Below are 22,796 nucleotides of genomic sequence, written 5' to 3' on the forward strand. Positions count from 1 at the left end.
TCAGAGAGCGAGTCAGGCTTTTACAGCCGTTACTTTCTGGTCCCCAAAAAGGATGGCGGCCTCAGGCCCATCCTAGATCTCAGACTTTTGAATCGCTCCCTCATGAGACGGAAATTCAAAATGCTGACGCTGAAGCAGATCCTCGCACAAATTTGTCACGAGGACTGGTTCTGCTCGCTGGATCTGAAGGATGCATATTTTCACATCCAGATAGCCCCCCTTCACAGACGATTCTTGAGATTCGCGTTCAAGGGGGTGGCATACCAATATACAGTCCTGCCCTTCGGGCTGTCCCTGGCTCCTCGCACTTTTACCAAGTGCATGAACGCAGCGCTTTCCCCTCTGAGACAGATGGGAATCCGGGTTCTGAATTACCTCGACGATTGGCTCATTTTGGCCCATTCGCGAGTCGAGCTGGAACACCACAGATCCGTGCTCCTCAGCCATCTCCAATGCCTGGGTCTCAGGGTCAATCTAGCCAAGAGCTCACTGCTCCCCAGCCAGCACATTTCGTTTCTGGGGGCAGTTTTCGACTCAGTCCGCATGACGGCAGTAGTCTCGCCAGAGCGCGCCCTGGCAATTCAGCAGCTCGCGGCTTCCGTCAGGAACAAAGCATATCTTCCTCTGAAGCTCTTCCAGAGGCTCTTAGGGCTGATGGCTTCCGCCTCCCCAGTTCTGCAGCTTGGCCTTCTTCGGATGCGGCCGCTACAATTCTGGCTGAAATCCCGGGTCCCCCCACATGCCTGGCAGCACGGCCGCTTATGTCTCAAGGTCAATCGGGCCTGTCTTTTAGCCCTGAAACCTTGGATGAACCCTGCTTGGTTCAGTCTTGGGGTACCTCTACAGGCGGTGTCACGAAGGACGGTGCTCTCGACGGACGCATCCAACTCAGGTTGGGGGGCTCTGTGCGAGGGCAGACCGGCCTTCGGTTCGTGGTCCCACGAAGAGAGCCATCTCCATATCAACTGCCTCGAAATGTTGGCAGTGATGAAAGCCCTGCAAGCGTTTCAGGTTCACTTGACGGGACGCCACGTCTTAGTCCAATCGGACAGCATGACCGTGGTGTCATACATAAATCACCAGGGCGGTCTTTCGTCCAGCCGTCTATGCGCTCTGGCGAAACGTCTTCTGGAGTGGGCAATACCAAGGCTTCGGTCGCTCAGGGCGACTCATATACCTGGCAAAACCAACCTGGGTGCAGACATGCTATCACGGAGCAACGTCCCCTCAGACGAGTGGATGCTCCATCCCCAGATGGTTTTCAAGATTTGGGAGCTCTTCGGGAGAGCAGAGGTAGACCTCTTCGCCTCAGAAGACAACTCTCATTGCCCAACATATTTCTCAAAGGAAATCGATGCGCTGGCCCACACCTGGCCCAGCACACTCCTTTACGCATTTCCCCCGATCGCACTGATCCCGCAGGTCATCAGGCGAGTCAGGGAAGACAGACACAGAGTCCTTCTAGTGGCCCCGCTCTGGAGGAGCCAGACTTGGTCCTCAGAGCTGTTCAGGCTCTCCACGAAAGCCCCGTGGCCCATTCCCCTGAGACGGGACCTCCTCTCTCAGGCGAACAGAACAATCTGGCACCCCCAGCCAGAGCTCTGGGCTCTACACCTCTGGTCCCTCGATGGGAGCCGACTGACCTTCCCAGGGACGTACTAGAGACCATATCTCAGGCGAGAGCCCCGTCCACGAGATGCCTCTACGCCCAGAAATGGTCGGTCTTTGTTGATTGGTGTTCCACACGCAACATAGACCCCGTGGAGTGTGACGTATCACCGATACTGTCCTTCCTCCAAGAGCGTTTGGATCTGGGGCGCGCCCCTTCAACGCTCAAAGTATACGTAGCAGCCATCTCAGCGTTTCATGCTCCTATCGCTGGCCAGTCAGTGGGTCGGAACAACCTTGTGGTTCGTTTCTTAAGGGGTTCGAGGCGATTAAATCCTCCTCGTCCCCTTACTGTTCCCACTTGGGACCTTTCTTTGGTCCTTAGGGCTCTCAAAGGAAACCCCTTCGAGCCGCTGAGTTCAGCTGACCTCAGGCCTTTAACCCTGAAAACCGCTCTGCTACTTGCACTAGCATCGGTCAAGCGTGTTGGCGATTTGCAGGCCCTCTCTGTGAGCCCTGCGTGCCTCGAATTTGGGCCTAATGACTCTAAGGTCGTGCTGAAACCTAGGCATGGCTACGTCCCCAAGGTGCTCTCTACTCCGTTTAGAGCTCAGGTCATTTCGCTCTCTGCTCTTCCTCCCTCCGCAGATGAACAGGAGCTGAAGTTACTCTGCCCTGTCAGGGCATTGAGGACCTATGTAGAGCGATCACAGCATTTCAGGCAATCAGATCAGCTCTTTGTCTGTTTTGGTGGCCGCACCAAAGGGTCTTCGGTCTCAAAGCAACTTCTCTCGCGTTGGATAGTCGACGCGATTAATCTCTGTTACTCCTCCCTGGACATTCAATGCCCCTTAGGAGTTAGGGCCCATTCCACTAGAGGAATGGCTTCCTCCTGGGCCTGGTCTAATGGAGTTTCCATTAAAGACATCTGTGAGGCGGCCGGCTGGTCCTCGCCATCCACTTTTGTCAGATTTTATCATCTGGACGTTCCGGCCTTACAAGCCCGGGTCCTCTCGGTGTAACCAAGCGGCCTCTTCGAGTTCCGCCTCTTGTCGATCAGGAGTCATCTCCTCTTGTAGTGTAACAAGGGTTTACGACGGCTTTGCCTTCTTACTTGCTCTCTTGGTCCCCTCTCGGTGTCCAAAACAAGTTATGTCGTTCCCTGCCGTGGCACGGCGCGGTTGAATTCGTTCCCCATACGCAGTACGAGTGAAGTATCGAAAGGGAACGTACTCGGTTACTAACGTAACCTCGGTTCCCTGAGATACGGAACGAGTACTGCGTTACTTGCCGTGCCACGAGGCTGCGGCTTCAGTGTCGTCGCTTCAGTCGATTGGCCTGAAATCCTATGGCGAAACGCCTGCTTATATAGCCCCTTACCCCGCCCATTTCGGCGGGAAAGTTTGCGCGCTCTCTCGCCATAGGTCGCGCAGCTATGCCGCGCCGTCATTGGTTCAACAACTTGTCTATGAGTGAACCAATGACGATGCAGTTACACTGCGTTATTGGAAAAGGCTTCAGTGACGGGGAAAAAGGGAGACTTTTCCCCATACGCAGTACTCGTTCCGTATCTCAGGGAACCGAGGTTACGTTAGTAACCGAGTACGGTTCCTGGAATACCTTCGTCCAGGTGATGAAGTAACGGCAAACAGAGACTTCACCATTACTGATCTCCTCTATGTCAAGTCAAGTCACCTTTATTTATATAGCGCTTTTTACAATGCAGATTGTGTCAAAACAGCTTTACAGTGATAACTGGCATATAATTTTGGCTGCACAGCAGCTCTTAAAGAAAATGGTGTCAGTATCCATCTTGAGTAAATTCAGTATTGATTCATTGCGATGTAAGAATCAATAGTTATTAATTAAGTTAATTTATCAGCACTTGAGTAAACAGTGATGTCATCATCCAGCTAAGTTCAGTTTGCATACAATGTTGTCAATGCAGACAGATCAAAACACTGTTGAATATCAAAGGAAGGTGAAACTTGTCATTCCAGCATTCACCAAGAGACGCACGCAACTCTCTGCAGAAGACACCACCAACACCAGGCGCATCGCTACTGTACGCGTCCATGTTGAGCAGGTCATATGACTGAAAACCTTCAAAATCCTTTCTTACAACAGTTCCAATTAACCTCACCCCTAAAGTTGATAATAATGTAGAGAAATTGCCCTGTGTAACCTTCTAAGCAACATAATTTCTGATGTAGAGGATGAATAAGTGTTGATGTGTAGGTATGTTTGTCTGTGCTGTGGTTTTGCTTTAACTAATAAGTGTAAATAGTGTATGTAGTTATTTTTATAAACCTTTACAATGTCCCCAGATGTTACCTATCAGTTATTTTTTATAAACTTTTACAGTGTGACCAGATGTTACCTATCTGTAAATTATTTTTATAAACCTTTACAATATGCCCATATGTAAATTGTTATTTCTATAAACCTTTACAATATGATCATTTGTGATGTTTTTTTTTTTTTTTTTTTTATCTTTATAATGTGGCCAGATGTAAGCTGTCAGTATTTTTTAAATAAGACCATATAATGTGAGCTCTTAAAATGTAAAGGAATTAAGTCTTCTGATTTAAATGGAATAAGTCATGTCAAGTTTGCAAATTAATTCTAGGTTTATTGCATATGAAAATTAAATGGTGAAACATTACCTCTACATGAAGGTCTGTAAAAGGTGTCTTATTAAATTAAATTAAGTAATATATTTTCCAAAATACAAATCACAAAGTTATCTTGTTTAACAAAACTGATTTAAAATAATTCCGGTCTTCTTCATCTACACCCTCTACATGCTGCTCAATCAACTCCTGACAGTCCCATGGTTTCCTCTGGCCACTTCTTCATATCGTCTACCGGTTACGGCCGTTAACAATGACGATATGAGACCATCTGATCGTCTTATAAAGTTTTCTCCGTGCTCCCAATTTAAAACATTTACAGCATTAACGTTATTTGTCATTTCTCTATTATAGCTCGCTATTTAATTAAAAGTGGGCGTGGTGGAATAAGGTGAATAAAATAACTAGGTTTAAAAATACATTTTGACAATGTGAAGTATGAAGTACTCACAAAATCTTAAGAAAAACAATAACTTTTATTGTGAATGAATGACACAGAAAGCGAGCACTGCACTTCCCTTTATAATCACAGCAGCTGTCAGTCAGAGCAGTGCAAGATCAATGATTTCAGCACACTTGTAAAAACACACATTTTATTCAATTATTCTAACTAAAGTGCACAATATGTATTTTTTGAAGATTTTTTTTCACATAATCAGTGAAAACTGATTGAACGAATTGAATTTAGCAGAGGAGAAACAATGAGGTACGTCTTTATTTATTTATTTTGTATGCTGCCTTATGTTTGAACTAAATTAATGCTAAATAATGACTATTTAAGTGACTATATTCTGATTATAAAGTAAGTATTACACTACTGATGCTCAACACACCAGCAAATGACATCTCTGGAAGTTTTCGAGCTGGCTTATATTAATGCGGAAGTTCAAAAGAACGCTCCGTGCATATAGTCCATTGGCACTCCCTTTTCTCCCAAGTGTTTGATACAGGCTTCTATGTCACTCCAGTGGGGTGTCTTACTCAGATTCATCCACATGAAAGAGGAGAACTCCTCCATGAGTGCCATCCATTTCATCCAGTACTTGCAATTTATGAGGAGAAGGCTCAGCACCCAATGCTCTATTGCCTCAATGATGTTCAGTGTCTTTGGGTGGACTGCTGAGGTGGATTGCCAGCAACCGCCATTTTGGGATTGTTTGTGATTTGATCTTAGTGCACAGGGTCCTCTTGATTACTACCTTTTCACACATTTAGGAGCTGGTTTTAGCACTAAAATGTATTGTGAAATACTCTTAGAGCAAACATTTAGGAGTCCTAAAATTAAGACTGACAAGCCCATTATTTTAAGAGTTTCTCCTAAATCAGCAATTTAGGAGCTACTTTTCGCTGATGTTTTGTGAATACGGCCCCAGAGCATTTTGTCTTTTAGCAGTTGACCTGCATGAATGATCTGTACAGGATTTCAATATAACGAGGACAGAAGTGTTATTTTTGTATATTATGTTTATTTGAACCACAAGTCATTGTTTGTACAAGCGCACAAAGCATTAGATATAATGATCACAGTATGGAAATGTTTCAATGTTTTAGAAATCTGATAAAAGCAAATTTATGTAATTTACCTTGAAATATCAGTGTCAAAATCACTCTGATGGAACACTGATTTCTAGATTATACATCGACTAATCGACAATACTACATATAGTTGTTTTGAATGATGCTTTTTTTGTATTTCTAAACAGCAAATACTTTTATAATATGAATAACATAAAACTCATTTGAATATCTACAGCTAATTTAATATCTTAACATACAGAACAAAAAACAGCTATAATTGGCAAAAAAAAAAAACAAAAAAAAAAAACTATAGAATAAACCACAATAACAATTATGTTTTAGTAAAGGTTGCATAACTTTTTTCAATACAAATTTCTAAAATTCAAGTAAAAAATAAACTGTAAATCTTTTTGGCATTTTACCTCTATTGAACAGAACACTTTTAGATTGAATATTGTCTCCAAAGCTCTTGTATCCAGTGTACTCTATCATTTCTCTATGAGGTTTGAGTTTGGAGTTTTACTGGTGTATAATAGAAACTCATTTCTGGCTGTGATCTGAGGAGAATCTGAGGGGAGATGGAAGATTCTTTATCTGCTTTTTATCTGCTTCATTAGATGCACTGATCCAAACTCTCAATAGCTTCCTTTTTTGAGTATTTTCTCCATTTAACAGGGATCTCACCCCTCTCCTCAAATGTTTTATTGTAGTATTTTTTTAGTTTTAAAGAAAATTGTATTTCTTAGTATTTGAGACTCAAGACTACAAGATGTTTTGTAAACTGGAAAGTATGTAACTTTTTTAAGCGAGCAAATGGTCTTTATTGGGAAGCATGAACATATGACACATGACCATTTGGGAACAACATTTGTGGATCAGACAATAATTGCATCATTTCATAATGTTATTCCATTGAGCCACAATTTTCTGCTTATTGCGTAAGACTGAATTGTGCCAGAATAATATTATACTGAATTCATTCTGCCTTAGCTTTAGACAGTGTCATTTTTCAAAGTAATAGAATATCACATTATTTCAGGTGATGAAAGTTGGTCTGACAGGAAATTTATATTGTGTCCTATAAAAAGTGTATCATAAACATGGTATTCATAACATATAAATTAAAATGTTATTTTGTTTTAACATACAGACTACATAAGTCTCTGGTATCTATATCTTGTAAATATTTCTTATGATCACATGGTACCAGAATTCAATAGCATAAAATGCTTAATCAATGTGAAAAAGCTTTCAAACTCAGGTGTGATTTTTCTAATACTTTCCAAACTTTGTTTATAATCCTCCAACTATCAGATTAACTTTAAATCGCATTGTATAAAGACATTGCTTGTGGTTACACCACACAATCCCATGAGAATGTGCTTGTGCCTCTTCTGCTGCCCTTCTTTGAGAATAGTCATGGGAACAAAACCATGCCAAAGAATTAAATCTCACTGAGACATTTATAACATATAAAGTAGAGCCACTGCACTCTTCTCTGAGGTCTTGATTAAATAAAAGCAGAAAGTTTGAAGATCTGCCTCTGGATGATACGCCTTCAACTGTTAACATCCTAATAGCATACGTAACCATTGGGAATTTTGGATTAAGTCTTTTATCCACCCACAGATAGGAGAGCAGTGCTGGAAGGTGGGTGAGAGTGTCAAGGGATCTGCAAGAATTTCAGCGCTGAAAATCTTGAATAAATCAGGGTTCGGTTATAGGGCCCTGGAAAGAGACATAGAGTGAGAGAAGAAGAAGAAAAAGAAAAAAAGAGATTTTAGCAGATAGAAGTGCAGGAAGTGCAGGTGTTTCTGTACACTCACACTACAGGCCAGAGTCCACTGAAAGAATGATTAATTCATTAATTGAACTGATCCAGTTCTCAACTTTATCTTACTGACATTATCTGATCTGATCCTTTTTCAAGCTTGACAGACAAGGTCAGAATTGTTATTGTGTGGAGTTGTACGAAGATTCATTACAAGGAAGTTTTTTTAATGAGAAAAAAGCAACATTTCCACTTTGAAATTAATCACTAATTAAGTTGATCACTAGAATGTTCTTAACACAAATGTAACTTCATTTGACATTATTTTTATTTTACCGAAACATAACATTCTTACAATGCATAAAACGCCTGTAACTCAATTCTTTAGAAAGAATAAAATATATATTAAAGTAAATTAATTAATTAAACTGTCCAGCACTGCTGTGCTGATATCGATCACTATCATAAAAAAAAAAAAAAAAAAAAAAGTGTTTTAGCAATGTACACCGATCAGGCACAACATTATGACCACTGAAGGGTGAAGTGAAAAACACTGATTATAATCTCTTCATCACTGCACCTGTTAGTGGGTGGGATATATTAAGCAGAAAGTTAATATTTTGTCCTCAAAGTTGATGTGTTAGAAGCAAGAAAAATAGGCAAGCGTAAGGACTTGAGCGAGTTTGACAAGGGCCAAATTGTGATGGCTAGACTACTGGGTCAGAGCATCTCCAAAACTGCAGCTCTTGTGGGGTGTTCCCGGTCTGCAATGGTTAGTATTTATCAAAAGTGGTCCAAGGAAGGAACAGTGGTGAACTGGCGACAGGGTCATGGGGGCCAAGGCTCATAGATGCACGTGGGGAGTGAAGGCTAGCCCATGTGGTCCGATCCAACAGACGAGCTACTGTAGCTCAATTTGCTAGAAGTTAATGCTGGTTCTGATAGAAAGATGTCAGAATACACAGTGCATCGTAGTTTCTTGAGTATGAGGCTGCATAGATGCAGACCAGTCAGGGTGCCCATGCTGACCCCTGTCCACTGCCGAAAGTACCAACAGTGGGCACGTGAGCATCAGAACTGGACCACAGAGCAATGGAAGAAGGTGGCCTGGTCTGATGAATCACGTTTTCTTTTACATCACATGGATGGCTGGGTGCGTGTGCGTTGCTTACCTGGTGAACACATGGCACCAGGATGCACTATGGCAAGAAGGCAAGCCGTCGGAGGCTGTGTGATGCTTTGGGCAATGTTCTGCTAGGAAACCTTGGGTCCTGCCATCCATGTGGAAGTTACTTTGACACGTACCACCTACCTAAGTATTGTTGCATACCCTTTCAATTTTTTGGAAACTGGTGGCTTCCCTGGTGGCTGTGGCCTCTTTCAGCAGATAATGCACTCTGCCACAAAGCAAAAATGGTTTCAGGAATGGTTTGAGGAGCACAACAATGAGTTTGAGGTGTTGACTTGGCCTCCAAATTCCCCAGATCTCAATCTAATTGAGCATCTGTGGGATGTGCTGAACAAACATGTCCGATCCTTGAAGGCCCCACCTCACAACTCACAGGACTTAAAGGATCTGCTGCTAACATCTTGGTGCAGATACCACAGCACACCTTCAGGGGTCTAGTGGAGTCCATGCCTTGACGGGTCAGGACTGTTTTGGCAGCAAAAGGCGACCAACACAATGTTAGGAAGGTGGTCATAATGTTATGCCTGATCGGAGTATAACATTCCTCACACTCTGAGAGTGTAAAATCCTTGTTTTAGAACAAGTGATTTAAAAAAAAATGGAAGGAGAAAACAAATACATTTTGGTCAAATTACTTGTTCATTCATCTTAATACAAAAACAATGGTATTTCAATCGCATATACTTAGTCAGCAACTAGGGATATGAATATGATATCTTCTTTTGCTTGCATAAGTTCCACTACAGTTACACTACAAGAATTGGTGGTTGTCTTGATAGCTTGACTCTTCATCACTGCAGTTAATATAAAGTTTATAAATACACCTTTATATTTATGTATTCTTGTTAACACTAATCAGACATTATAAATAACTCTGAATTTGTTTTACAGATAATTACAAATAATAACATATATATATAAATCATTTTACAAATAATTCCCTGATTCAGTGTTGCAATTTTATTGCACTTTGATTTAATTTAATCTCCTTTTACAGTCCAAAGTAAAGCATGCTGGGCATTAGAGATCTGCTGTAACTCATTCAATTTGAGTTTTGCTTAATATGTGCAATGAACTTATTAATATTTTAGTTAAATGACTCATTTCAGTTCATACATTTTACTGTTATTTTTGAATCAGTGCATAAATGCATCTAGACAGAAGACAGACAAATGCATATTCTGAAGAATGGTACAGGGCTTTATGATAATTTTTAAAATTATTTTGACATTTTTAGAATGCTATTGCTCGACATTTAAGTGCAGTTGTCTGCGTCTTTATCTGAGTCTATCCATGACATCTTTTGCTTAGAGCTCAAAAAACAGGACATGACAACACCCACGTAAAACCCATTACGCTCTGGATTCAGAATGAAATGTCAACAAAAGGCGAACCACAATCGAACAAATAACCTTTTATGTGATGCCAGCTCAATACCGTGTTTGCATTCAACCTTTAATATCTACCTACTTTTTCTGCTTTATTGCAGTTTTTCTTCTCTCTTGACATTTGTCAAAAGAGATTTTATACCTCATATTGGAATTCTAGTTGGGTGTGTGCTTAACAAAAACAAAGATGTATTAAAGTCAACATAAAATCAAAATTGATAATATTTAATTTATTATCACACATGCTCCTAATGTGCATAATTCATTGTTGTGTGTTATTCCAAATAAATATCATTAGAATAATAACATTATAATAGCTCTAAACTTAATTTGCTTTTAACTTTACTTAACTTTCCAGCCAGACTATGGGTTAATGTTAAGCTAATGTAACATTTGAAATGGATTGGATGCATATAATATATTTTGATGGGCTGACATACTGTATGTGCTGCCAGTGTTTGATAAAGATACAGTTGCAGGGGGAAAAGGTCTGTGAACACTTGGATCCAAAAGGACAATGGGTTACACTTAATTTGATGGTCCCCTTTAGACATTCTGTTGACTATAATAACACTGAACCTACATGACAACTAACTTTCATTAGTAGACTGTTAGGGATAGGGGTAGGGTTATTAGAATAAAGGGTTAGGGTTAGTAGAATAAGTTGATATGTACTTGCAAAGTTACTTATAGTCAGTGGAATGTCTGTTGGAGACCATCAAAATAAAGTGTTAGGAGTTATTAAGCAGACAGTACTCTGTAATAATACTCGGTTACACTTTATTTTAAAGTTTAACACTGTAATTATACATTTAAGTACTGCGTAATATTAAGTAACTACATGTATTTACTATAGGGTTAGGATTAGGTTTGGTTTGGTTTGGTTAAGGATTAGTTGCATGTAATTATGCATAATTTACAGTTATTACTATAGTAACTACATGTAACATATGTAACAATGACACTGTAAAATAAAGTGTTACCTAATGCTCTAATGAGAGTTAGTTGGCATGTAGGTACAATGTTACTTATAGTCTGGTAACACTTTATTTTGATGGTCCCCTTTAGACATTCTGTTTACAATGACCAATACAAGCACATGACTCAATGAAATGACCTTTGTGACCTCCAGAGTCCTGAACTCAACCTGGTTGAAATACTTTGGAATGCCCTCAAAATAGCTATTCACACCAGACATACAGTGCATCTGGAAAGTACTCACAGCGCTTCACATTTTCCACATTCTACAAACAATACCCCATAATGACAACGTGAAAGAAGTTTGTTTGAAATCTTTGCAAATTTATTAAAAATAAAAATGAAAAAAAGTATACATAAGTATTCACAGCCTTTGCTCAATACTTTGTTGAAGCGCCTTTGGCACCAATTACAGCCTCAAGTCTGTTTGAGTATGATGCGACAAGCTTGGCACACCTATTTTTGGGCAGTTTCTCCCATTCTTCTCTTTTTCAGATCTCTCCAGAGATGTTCAATCGGGTTCAAGTCTGGACTCTGGCTGGGCCACTCAAGGACATTCACAGAGTTGTCCCGTAGCCACTCCTTTGTTGTCTTGGCTGTGTGCTTAGGGTAATCGTCCCTTTGGAAGATGAACCTTCGCCCCAGTCTGAGGTCCAGAGCATTTTGGAGCAGGTTTTCATCAAGTATGTCTCTGTACATTGCTGCATTCATCTTTCCCTCGATCCTGTCTCCCAGTTCCTGCCACTGAAAAACATTCCCATAGCATGATGCTGCCACCACCATGCTTCACTGTAGGGATAGTATTGGCCAGGTGATGAGTGGTGCCTGGTTTTCTCCAGACATGATGCTTGCTATTCAGGCCAAAGAGTTTTGTTTCATCAGACCAGAAAATTTTGTTTCTCATGGTCTGAGAGTCCTCCAGGTGGGCTGTCATGTGCCTTTTACTGAGGAGTGGCTTCCGTCTGGCTTCTCTACCATACAGGCCTGATTGGTGGAGTGCTGCAGAGATGGTTGTTCTTCTGGAAGGTTCTCCTCCCTCCACACAGAAATGCTGGAGCTCTGTCAGAGTGACCATCGGGTTCTTGGTCACCTCCCCGCTTAAGGCCCTTCTCCCCTGATTGCTCAGTTTGGCCAGGCGGCCCGCTCTAGGAAGAGTCCTGGTGGTTCCAAACTTCTTCCATCTATGGATGATGGACACCACTGTACTCATTGGGACCTTCAATGCTGCAGAAATGTTTCTGTACCCTTTCCCAGATCTGTGCCTCGATACAATCCTGTCTCGGAGGTCTACAGACAATCCCTTGGACTTCATGGCTTTGGTTTGTGCTCTGACATGCACTGTTAACTGTGGGACCTTACATAGGCAGGTGTGTGCCTTTCCAAATCATGTCCAATTAACTGAATTTACAACAGGTGGACACCAGTCAAGTTGTAGAAACATCTCAAGGATGATCAGTGGAAACACAATGCACCTGAGCTCAATTTTGAGTGTCATGGCAAAGGCTGTGAATATTTATATACATGTGATTTTTTTTCTTTTTTTCTTTTTAATAAATTTGCAGACTTCAAACTAATTTCTTTCATGTTGTCATTATGGTGTATTGTTTGTGGAATTTTGAGGAAAATAATGAATTTAATCCATTTTGGAATAAGGCTGTAGCATAGCAAAATGTGGAAAAAGTGAAGCTCTGTGAATACTTTCCGGATGCACTGTATCAAGAATACTACTGAACTAAAAAAAAAAAAGAGTTGTGTAAAGATGAATGGTGCAAAATTTCTCAATTGACTATTGTGCAGGTTTTATCCACAATTACATTAAAGATCAAATGGAGGTTATTGCTATAAAATGCTTACAAAATTTTTCAGTCTTGTGCTATGAATGATTACACACTCATTAAAAATATGAAAAATGTGTCTTTATTTGTCTATGATTTGTTTGTATTTGTCTGTTATTTTGAGTTATTTGAAGATCAGCTCAAAATGTCCAATTTATGCATAAATGCAGGTATTTTTTTTTTCTGCAACTGTATCTCACATGATTTGATATATCTCAGCCAACAAACACTTCAAGGTAGAGGCTGGTTTAAATTCAACATCAAAGATTCACTGATCTGATGGAAGTATGCTAACACCAGGGCCGGATGGAGTTTGGTGAGATGTTTGATGTGGTCTCTAATAAAGTGAGCATAGATATGTTTAAGCCCTGGATGTGCTGAAATTCAGCTTTGAATTGAAGTGTTTAATCAGGTCAAGGGCTTAGAGACTTTTTTTATTGTTATTAATTTTTTTTTTTTTTTGTAAACCTTGGTAAAACTTCATGCAGGCACGAAGAGCTGGCACTCCAGTCTCATTTCTTTATGCTTTCTTCCTAATTAAATTAACTTAATGATAGAAAAAATGTCAATACCGGCCTCAGTATAGTGGGGGGCAATTAGTGAAGCACATTCCTTAGGGAGCCAGACTCGTGCTGTTCACACTGACTGGGATGGTATCTAGGCAACAAATCATCTGAAAGTTTCTAACTATTATCCAGCTGTGCTGCACTAGATCTGAGCTGGTTAACATACACTACCATCACTCCTATAACTGCAGTATATCAAATATGTGGTTTTACCTCGATGAAATTATAAACCATTATATAGTTGGAATATATGTTGTAGAAGAATTTGAATTCACAATAGATATTTTTACATGCACTAATTTTTGTCAATTCGAAAGAATTTTGGATTTCATGAGAGCTACACATTCCAAAAAAGTTGGGACAGGTAGCAATAAGAGGCCGGAAAAGTTAAATGTACATATAAGGAACAGCTGGAGGTCCAATTTGCAACTTATTAGGTAAATTGGCAACATGATTGGGTATAAAAAGAGCCTCTCAGAGTGGCAGCGTCTCTCAGAAGTCAAGATGGGCAGAGGATCACCAATTCCCCAATGCTGCGGCGAAAAATAGTGGAGCAATATCAGAAAGGAGTTTCTCAGAGAAAAATTGCAAAGAGTTTGAAGTTATCATCTCTACAGTGCATAATATCATCCAAAGATTCAGAGAATCTGGAACAGTCTCTGTGTGTAAGGGTCAAGGTCGGAAAACCATACTGGATGCCCGTGATCTTCGGGCCCTTAGACGGCACTGCATCACATACAGGAATGCTACTGTAATGGAAATCACAACATGGGCTCAGGAATACTTCCAGAAAACATTGTCGGTGAACACAATCCAAGTGCCATTCGCCTTTGCCGGCTAAAACTCTATAGGTCAAAAAAGAAGCCATATCTAAACATGATCCAGAAGCGCAGGCGTTTTCTCTGGGTCAAGGCTAATTTAAAATGGACTGTGGCAAAGTGGAAAACTGTTCTGTGGTCAGACGAATCTTTCTTTTTGGAAAACTGGGATGCCATGTCATCCGGACTAAAGAGGACAAGGACAACCCAAGTTGTTATCAGCACTCAGTTCAGAAGCCTGCATCTCTGATGGTATGGGGTTGCATGAGTGCGTGTGGCATGGGCAGCTTACACATCTGGAAAGGCACCATCAATGCTGAAAGGTATATGCAAGTTCTAGAACAACATATACTCCCATCCAGATGTCGTCTCTTTCAGGGAAGACCTTGCATTTTCCAACATGACAATGCCAGACCACATACTGCATCAATTACAACATCATGGATGTGTAGAAGAAGGATCCGGGTACTGAAATGGCCAGCCTGCAGTCCAGATCTTTCACCCATAGAAAACATTTGGTGCATCATAAAGAGGAAGATGTGACAAAGAAGACCTAAGACAGTTGAGCAACTAGAAGCCTGTATTAGACATGAATGGGACAACATTTCTATTCCTAAACTAATGCAACTTGTCTCCTCAGTCCCCAGACGTTTGCAGACTGTTATAAAAAGAAGAGGGGATGCCACACAGTGGTAAACATGGCCTTGTCCCAACTTTTTTGAGATGTGTTGATGCCATGAAATTTAAAATCAACTTATTTTTCCCTTAAAATTATACATTTTCTCAGTTTAAACATTTGATATGTCATCTATGTTGTATTCTGAATAAAATATTGACATTTGAAACTTCCACATTGCATTCTGTTTTTATTCACAATTTCTACAGTGTCCCAACTTTTCTGGAATCGGGTTTGTATGTATTCTAAAAAAAAAAAAATGCAGTGCATTCTCAGTGCCCAGTCGTTAAGTCAAATTGCGCTTCATACAATACAGATATTTCATAGCAGAAGACAATAGTGTCATTATTCAGCTCGGTCAGTTCAGTGCTGATTCAATTCAATCTCGATGTTGCAAAATTTGTTAATTATGAATCAAAGTTGATTTTGCTAAAAATGTCAGAAAGGATTTTAGACACTTATGAGATTGGAAAGAGTTTAACAGATTGACATGTCAACAGATGCCCTGATGAGGGTCATTTTCATGCGAGATGATTAGAATATTAATAACGTCCATAAAGAGCAGATCAGTCTTAACCATAGTAAAACCACAAGAGGAAATTATATTAACAGAAAAAAACACACACACACACACACAATAACTCTTTTAGTGGCAGCATACAGGAATATAACTGAAAAATCGACAGATTCCAAGCTACTTTCATATTACAACATAGAATAAAAAACTTATTTTAGAGTACTTTTTTGTGTAAATTTTCTGTTGTTAATATGATGGTTTATATGCACATTTAAAGGGATGGTTTTTCATTTGTGTTCCTGAAGATCAACAAAAGTCTTATGGGTTTGGAATGAAGTGAGGGTGAGTAATTAATGACAAAATTTTCATTTTTGTGTCAACTAACCCTTTAAAGTGCCCCTATTATAGCATTTGAAAGGTTCCTATTTTTGTTTTGGAAGTCCCCAAAAACAGGTTTAAAAGCAGGCAAGGTCAAAAAACACTTTGTTTATAATATGCATTTATTTTTCACTTATTTGCTCAACGACTCCCAAATGATTCGCTCAACGATTCATTTCGCCGAACCCCTTGTTTGCGTGATGCTAATCTGTGGTGATTGGTCAGATGACTTCTGCTAACACGGAGTACAGTATATAGTCATTTACAGCCATCACTTACAATGTATTATAATAAGGATGGTGCTCTGCTCTGTTCTAAAAATAAAGTCTCAGAGAGGAAATTAGTTGTTTTGTGTTTATGTTTGCAAACCTAGCCCACAGCTCGGTGGTAAACACACAGTCATGGTATATGCCTTAGCCCAATGCAGAAACGTATTGATAAAGCACTGCAGTTGTACACCAACGTATTGCTCTATTCTTTATCATTCAAACATTCACTTTAACATTCCAAGTAATAACAACGAAAAACATTTGACACATTTCTAGACAATTGCGAGTGAACACATATTGCTGTTAGGGAGGCTAACAGCAACACACACAGGCTAAATACAGGCTAATACTGTCCTTTGTTGCAGATGAAGTAATGGCAGATGGAAGCAGGATTCCAACACAGCGGATCGCTGAGAAACTTAATGCACATCTAACACAATACATATAAGAGACGGGAGACAAACAGAGCAAAGGGTAGGTTTCCCAACAAGGTCCTTCAGAAGAGCTTACAGGTAAGATGCTAACAAGAAGCTGTTAACAAGAACGAACCATGAGTGTGACTGAGTGAGAGTCCTTTATACTGCTGGTGACGAGTGCTGATCAAATGCAGGTGTGTGTGGTAACACTTTAGAAATGATCCTTCATTAATGAATAACTACACAGGAACAAATGAATAATGCATTATTAACATTCTAGTAACTACTATTAACTAACAAGTAACTCTGATGAATGAATTAGTAAGTAATAGTGCTCAGTTGTAGGTGGTAGTTCACTATTAACTAATCAGTAACTACTGTTTTTTCATACCTCTAAGAGAACTACTAAGAACTACTATATACAGGTTCATAATTAACATGAATGATGCATAATGTATAATTAATTCTAGAGTAAAGGCCTTGGTAAACCACTAGTAATGACTGAAGTATTACTAAATACTTAATAAAGAATTACTAATTATTTGGATCAGTATTCTAAAGTGAAAAACATGATAACTCTCTAGTAACTACTGAAGTCATTGTAAACTTTTGATGTTTTTGTACATAATTCCTTATGAATATTTGGTAACACTTAAGAATTACTAGTGGGTTACAGATCTTCACTTTAGAATACTGTCCAAACAATTAGTAGTTCCTTTAGAAGGATGTAGTAACACTTAAGAATTACATGGGTTACTATGATCTTCACTTTAGATACTGATCCAAAAAAGAAGTAGTTACTTTAGAGTTATATAGTAACTCTTGAGTTATTACTATCCAATACTTTACAAAAACATCAAAAGTTTACAATGACTTCAGTAGTTACTAGAGAGTTATCATGTTTTTCACTTTAGAATACTGATCCAAATAATTAGTAATTCCTTCTTAAGTATTTGGTAATACTTCACTCATTACTAGTGTGTTACCAAGGCCTTTACTCTAGAATTAATTATACATTATTCATTATTCACATTAATTACGAACCTTTACAGTAGTTCTTAGTAGTTCTCTGGGAGGTTGAAAAAAACAGTAGTTACTGATTAGTTAATAGTGAACACCACCTTTAACTGAGCACTATTACTTACTAATTCATTCATCAGGTTACTTGTTAGTTAATAGTAGTTATTAGAGTGTTAATAATGCTTACTCATTTGTTCCTGGTAGTTATTCATTAATGAAGGATCAGTTTCTAAAGTGTTACCGTGTGTGTGATTGAAATCAGGTGGGAGATGGAGTCCAAGCATGGAAGGGAACTGTGACAGCTACAGGTGGCAACGTTAGTAACGTTCTTCTACTTAGGTCATTGAACTGAAACTCAGAACTGTGTGGATGTAAGACATTGGATTTTAGTCCTTGCTAATCGCATTTTTGTCTAGAAGATTTTTATTTATTTTTTTACTTAGAGGACATACAGACTTTTGCTGTTTCAGTTGGATTGCACATCAGAACAGGTGAGTCTTTTTTGTTTGGGGGCAGTTTTATATCTTGGCTCCTTAAAAACTTAACTAATTTAAATTATTTTCTCTGTGAGAATTATAATTAAATTTTTTCCTACATAACAATCAGTCTATCAAACGTGGCAACAATTATTAATCGTACTTACAGGTTGTGATAAATAAAATAAACTGACCAATGCTTCAATAACAACCGGCCTGCAAATCCCTCATTGAACGCATTTAGGTTGAAGAAGCAGTCATCATGACGGGAACACATAGCACAAGATTCAGGTTTCAAGTTTTCCCTGTTGTCTATGCGAGCAGTAATGCCGCGTTCCAGGCAACCCGTAACCCGTGTTTTTCCAACCTTCTACCCGTGAAAGTGCACTGGAACAGCAGTCAAAGCCGTGACTTCCCACCCGTGAACTCGTACCAGATCGATGTACTCCCAGTTACGAGTTCTGATGTCACATAGCCCGTGAAACAACAATGGCAGCCCCTATGTATGCCATGTTTATGCAAGTGCACGGTAAAATAAAAGGTATAACAGCTTCTCTTGCCTTATGCGCCGTTTTCCTCCTCCGTTTCCCTCAAATAAGCAAGGAGTAAGCACCTTTGGCGATAGAAATAATTAATGAGCATAAGCCCCGTACGGTCCGCCATGTTGGTTTGTTTACACTTTTATGCAGTTTGGCGTGACTTTCCTGGAACGCTACAAAGTCGTGATTTGAAATCGTGACTCACGGGCTCAAAAACCTGCCTGGAACGCAGCATAAGTGGGCGGGCAATATGCTAATGTTTCATTGTGACGTCACAACGAAACGGCTTAAGATTCATTTTACAAACGACTCGTTTAATTGATTCAGAGTTGACTCTTACTTTTGAGAGACATAAACTGTATCTGAAAACTGGAAAAAGCTGCCTTCGGAGGACACATTTCAAGGTAGGAAGGCATCAAGGCATGTCCGAATCCAATGTTATCTTCACTTCCTGTCTCCTGAGGTACCTTCATCTGATCGATGTTTGAAGGCAGCATAGATGTATCCTTTGCTGCCTTTGATATCCCACAATCCTGTGCATTCCATTCTGTGACAGTTGAGCTAGAAAAATAAAGATGGCGTCAGAAAGTTGCGTTTGCTGGTCAGTTTGTGTGTAAATGTATGTTTTTGACCAACATTTTCCACTTTTGATGTAATTTCTAGCGAGAAATTACTACTGTAGTAATTAAATATTTGTTTAGCTTTCACCAAAGCTTGCGCTGTTTTGCTGTTGATCATTAAACTGTCACGCTGCCACAGAAGTCTGTCCAAAATAAGTTTTGTGAGGTGCCTTCATATGCAAAAGCTGCCTTACAAGTCATTGCCTGATAAGGCAGCGAGGCAACAAGTCAGCTACCTAGCTTTTCGGATGCAGCCAATAACTTAATATACGGTGCACTTTCAGATTTAAAACTTTGCAGGATGTTTTCATTCACTTAGAGCTATGTTACACACTACATGAAAGATAATTTTCAAAAATCTATAATAGGGGCACTTTAGGAAAAATAAAGACATGACGAAGACCTTGTTTCATTTCTTTATATGTACCTTTATTCATTTAGAATACTCTTTAGATATCTTATTTGAAGTACCTTGTAAATGTACCATGATTGATGTAGCATCTGGACCAGACACACAATTATTCATTATATTAAATTAATAATCCAGAAACTTTCCTTCACAAGTCCTGTTAATTCCATCCCCCACAACTGCAACACAGAGACAGAATAGGTGCCCTGTTCCTATTTTATTGCTGTCAGGAATGTGCAGAGAAGACTCTGACTTCATTATTTCTGAGAAGGACAAATAAACCCTCTTAGTCCTATATATTCTATATATAACCACATAAGAAATGTCTAAACGTGTATCCAATTTTCCCCTCTCATGATTTTCCTTTTATAGGGTTTATTCTATGTATTAATTCTCTCTTTTGAACTATTTTGGTATTGATGATTCAAGGTTGCAAATTTATAGTTAACTAAAATCACATGGGTAGTATGTTTGGTATCTGCGAGAGCATGAGCCTCGGTTCTCTGTGCTCGCGGGTCGCCTTCTTCACTGAAGGCGATCTCGCCGCTCGCGCCCTCCCGTCTCCTTCCTCCCGCGAGCCGGCCAGGAAGAGACAGCGGGTAGAGCGACTCAGCGCCCGGAGTTGTGCGAGCTCACGTCGGCCCAGCCCCCGCGTGCCTCGCCTTCTCCCCCGAGAGAACGTTCTCCTGTCATGTTCTCCCGACCAGAGCAGCGTCCCTCTGCAGATGCGAGCGACCTCGTCTCGTTTGGAGGATCTGACGAAGAGCCGGATGACTCCATGTCTCTTGTGGCTTCTGAAGCGGAAGGATGGGCTGGCGAGCCGGACGACCCTGCTCCCCCGCCTCCTCTGGAGCCCATTGATCACGGCCAGGGTATGGATGCCGAGCTCTTCCGCATCCTATCCAGAGCAGTGGAAGAGCTAGACCTCGACTGGGCCCCTCCGGAGGAGCCATCGCGTAGCCGCCTGGATGAGTGGTTCCTGCCAGGCCGCCGCCAAGCCCCTCGCCAGCGTTCCGCTCCATTTTTTCCTGAGGTGCACGAGGAGCTTACGAAGTCGTGGCGCGCTCCGTACTCCGCCCGCCTCCACACAACACACCGTTCTGCCCTCACTGCTGTCGACGGCGCAGAAGAGAAGGGCTATGAGCATTTGCCGCCCCTGGATGAAGCGGTGGCAGCTCACCTCTGTCCTCCGCGCGGCTGTGGGATGGAAGACCAAAAGAGCCCTGCCTTCCAAGCCCTGCAGAACCACCTCTACTCTGGCTGGAAGAGCCTACACCTCTGCAGGCCAAGCTGCTTCGGCGCTTCACACCATGGCGATCTTCCAGGTGTTCCAGGCCAAACTCCTCCGCTCTTTGGACGAGTCCGGCATTGATGCACCTGCCTTCAAGGATCTCCGCAGCGCCACCGATCTAGCCCTGCGGGCCACGAAGGCCACTGCCCCGGCTCAGCAAACCAAACCTGCCCCATCCACCTCTCAAGCAGCGCCGCCTAAGGAGCATCGTCAGCGCCCTCGCCCTGCTAAGCGCCAATCCTCCTTCCCGAGATGCCAGGGACCCCGGCCCAAGATTGTGCTGGACCCGGTGACTCCGAAGACGTCCTGATCCAGCAGGAAGGAAGAGGGTTGGGGAATGTCCCGTTGCGACCGGACCACCCCAAAAGCTCCCTCGTGCAGTCTCCCCTCCGCCTCGTTTAATTCCGGGCGTGGGAGAAATGCTCTGTGTTGTAGCTGGGCCCACACATGTTGCGCCCAAACAAAACGCCGTTTTCACGGCGAACACTATTTACTTCCTCTAAAAGAGAGCAAATTTCCTCTTCCACCTCCTTCGGTGTACGGCCCCCTACCCGGCGGCCTGTCATCCGACATCATTCAACCCCTTGTCACTCAGGCCGAGGCCTGGCAGGCCATCCCCGACGTGTCAAGCTGGATCCTTGGGATCATAAAGCAGGGCTACTCGCTCCAGTTTGCACGACGGCCCCCTCGCTTCGGAGGGGTGCTTCAAACTTTGGTGAACCCGGACGACGCTCCCGTCCTCCGGGCCGAGGTCATGACCTTACTGAAGAAAGGGGCTATAGAAATAGTTCCCCCTTCAGAGAGCGAGTCAGGCTTTTACAGCCGTTACTTTCTGGTCCCCAAAAAGGATGGCGGCCTCAGGCCCATCCTAGATCTCAGACTTTTGAATCGCTCCCTCATGAGACGGAAATTCAAAATGCTGACGCTGAAGCAGATCCTCGCACAAATTTGTCACGAGGACTGGTTCTGCTCGCTGGATCTGAAAGATGCATATTTTCACATCCAGATAGCCCCCCTTCACAGACGATTCTTGAGATTCGCGTTCGAGGGGGTGGCATACCAATATACAGTCCTGCCCTTCGGGCTGTCCCTGGCTCCTCGCACTTTTACCAAGTGCATGAACGCAGCGCTTTCCCTCTGAGACAGATGGGAATCCGGGTTCTGAATTACCTCGACGATTGGCTCATTTTGGCCCATTCGCGAGTCGAGCTGGAACACCACAGATCCGTGCTCCTCAGCCATCTCCAATGCCTGGGTCTCAGGGTCAACCTAGCCAAGAGCTCACTGCTCCCCAGCCAACACATTTCGTTTCTGGGGCAGTTTTCGACTCAGTCCGCATGACGGCAGTAGTCTTGCCAGAGCGCGCCCTGGCGATTCAGCAGCTCGCGGCTTCCGTCAAGAACAAAGCCTATCTTCCTCTGAAGCTCTTCCAGAGGCTCTTAGGGCTGATGGCTTCCGCCTCCCCAGTTCTGCAGCTTGGCCTTCTTCGGATGCGGCCGCTACAGTTCTGGCTGAAATCCCGGGTCCCCCACATGCCTGGCTGCATGGCCGCTTATGTCTCAAGGTCAATCGGGCCTGTCTTTTAGCCCTGAAACCTTGGATGAACCCTGCTTGGTTCAGTCTTGGGGTACCTCTACAGGCGGTGTCACGAAGGACGGTGCTCTCGACGGACGCATCCAACTCAGGTTGGGGGGCTCTGTGCGAGGGCAGACCGGCCTTCGGCTCATGGTCCCACGAAGAGAGCCATCTCCATATCAACTGCCTCGAAATGTTGGCAGTGATGAAAGCCCTGCAAGCGTTTCAGGTTCACTTGACGGGACGCCACGTCTTAGTCCAATCGGACAGCATGACCGTGGTGTCATACATAAATCACCAGGGCGG

This window comes from Megalobrama amblycephala, linkage group LG22 (assembly GCF_018812025.1).
Source record: "Megalobrama amblycephala isolate DHTTF-2021 linkage group LG22, ASM1881202v1, whole genome shotgun sequence".
Lineage (NCBI taxonomy): Eukaryota > Metazoa > Chordata > Actinopteri > Cypriniformes > Xenocyprididae > Megalobrama > Megalobrama amblycephala.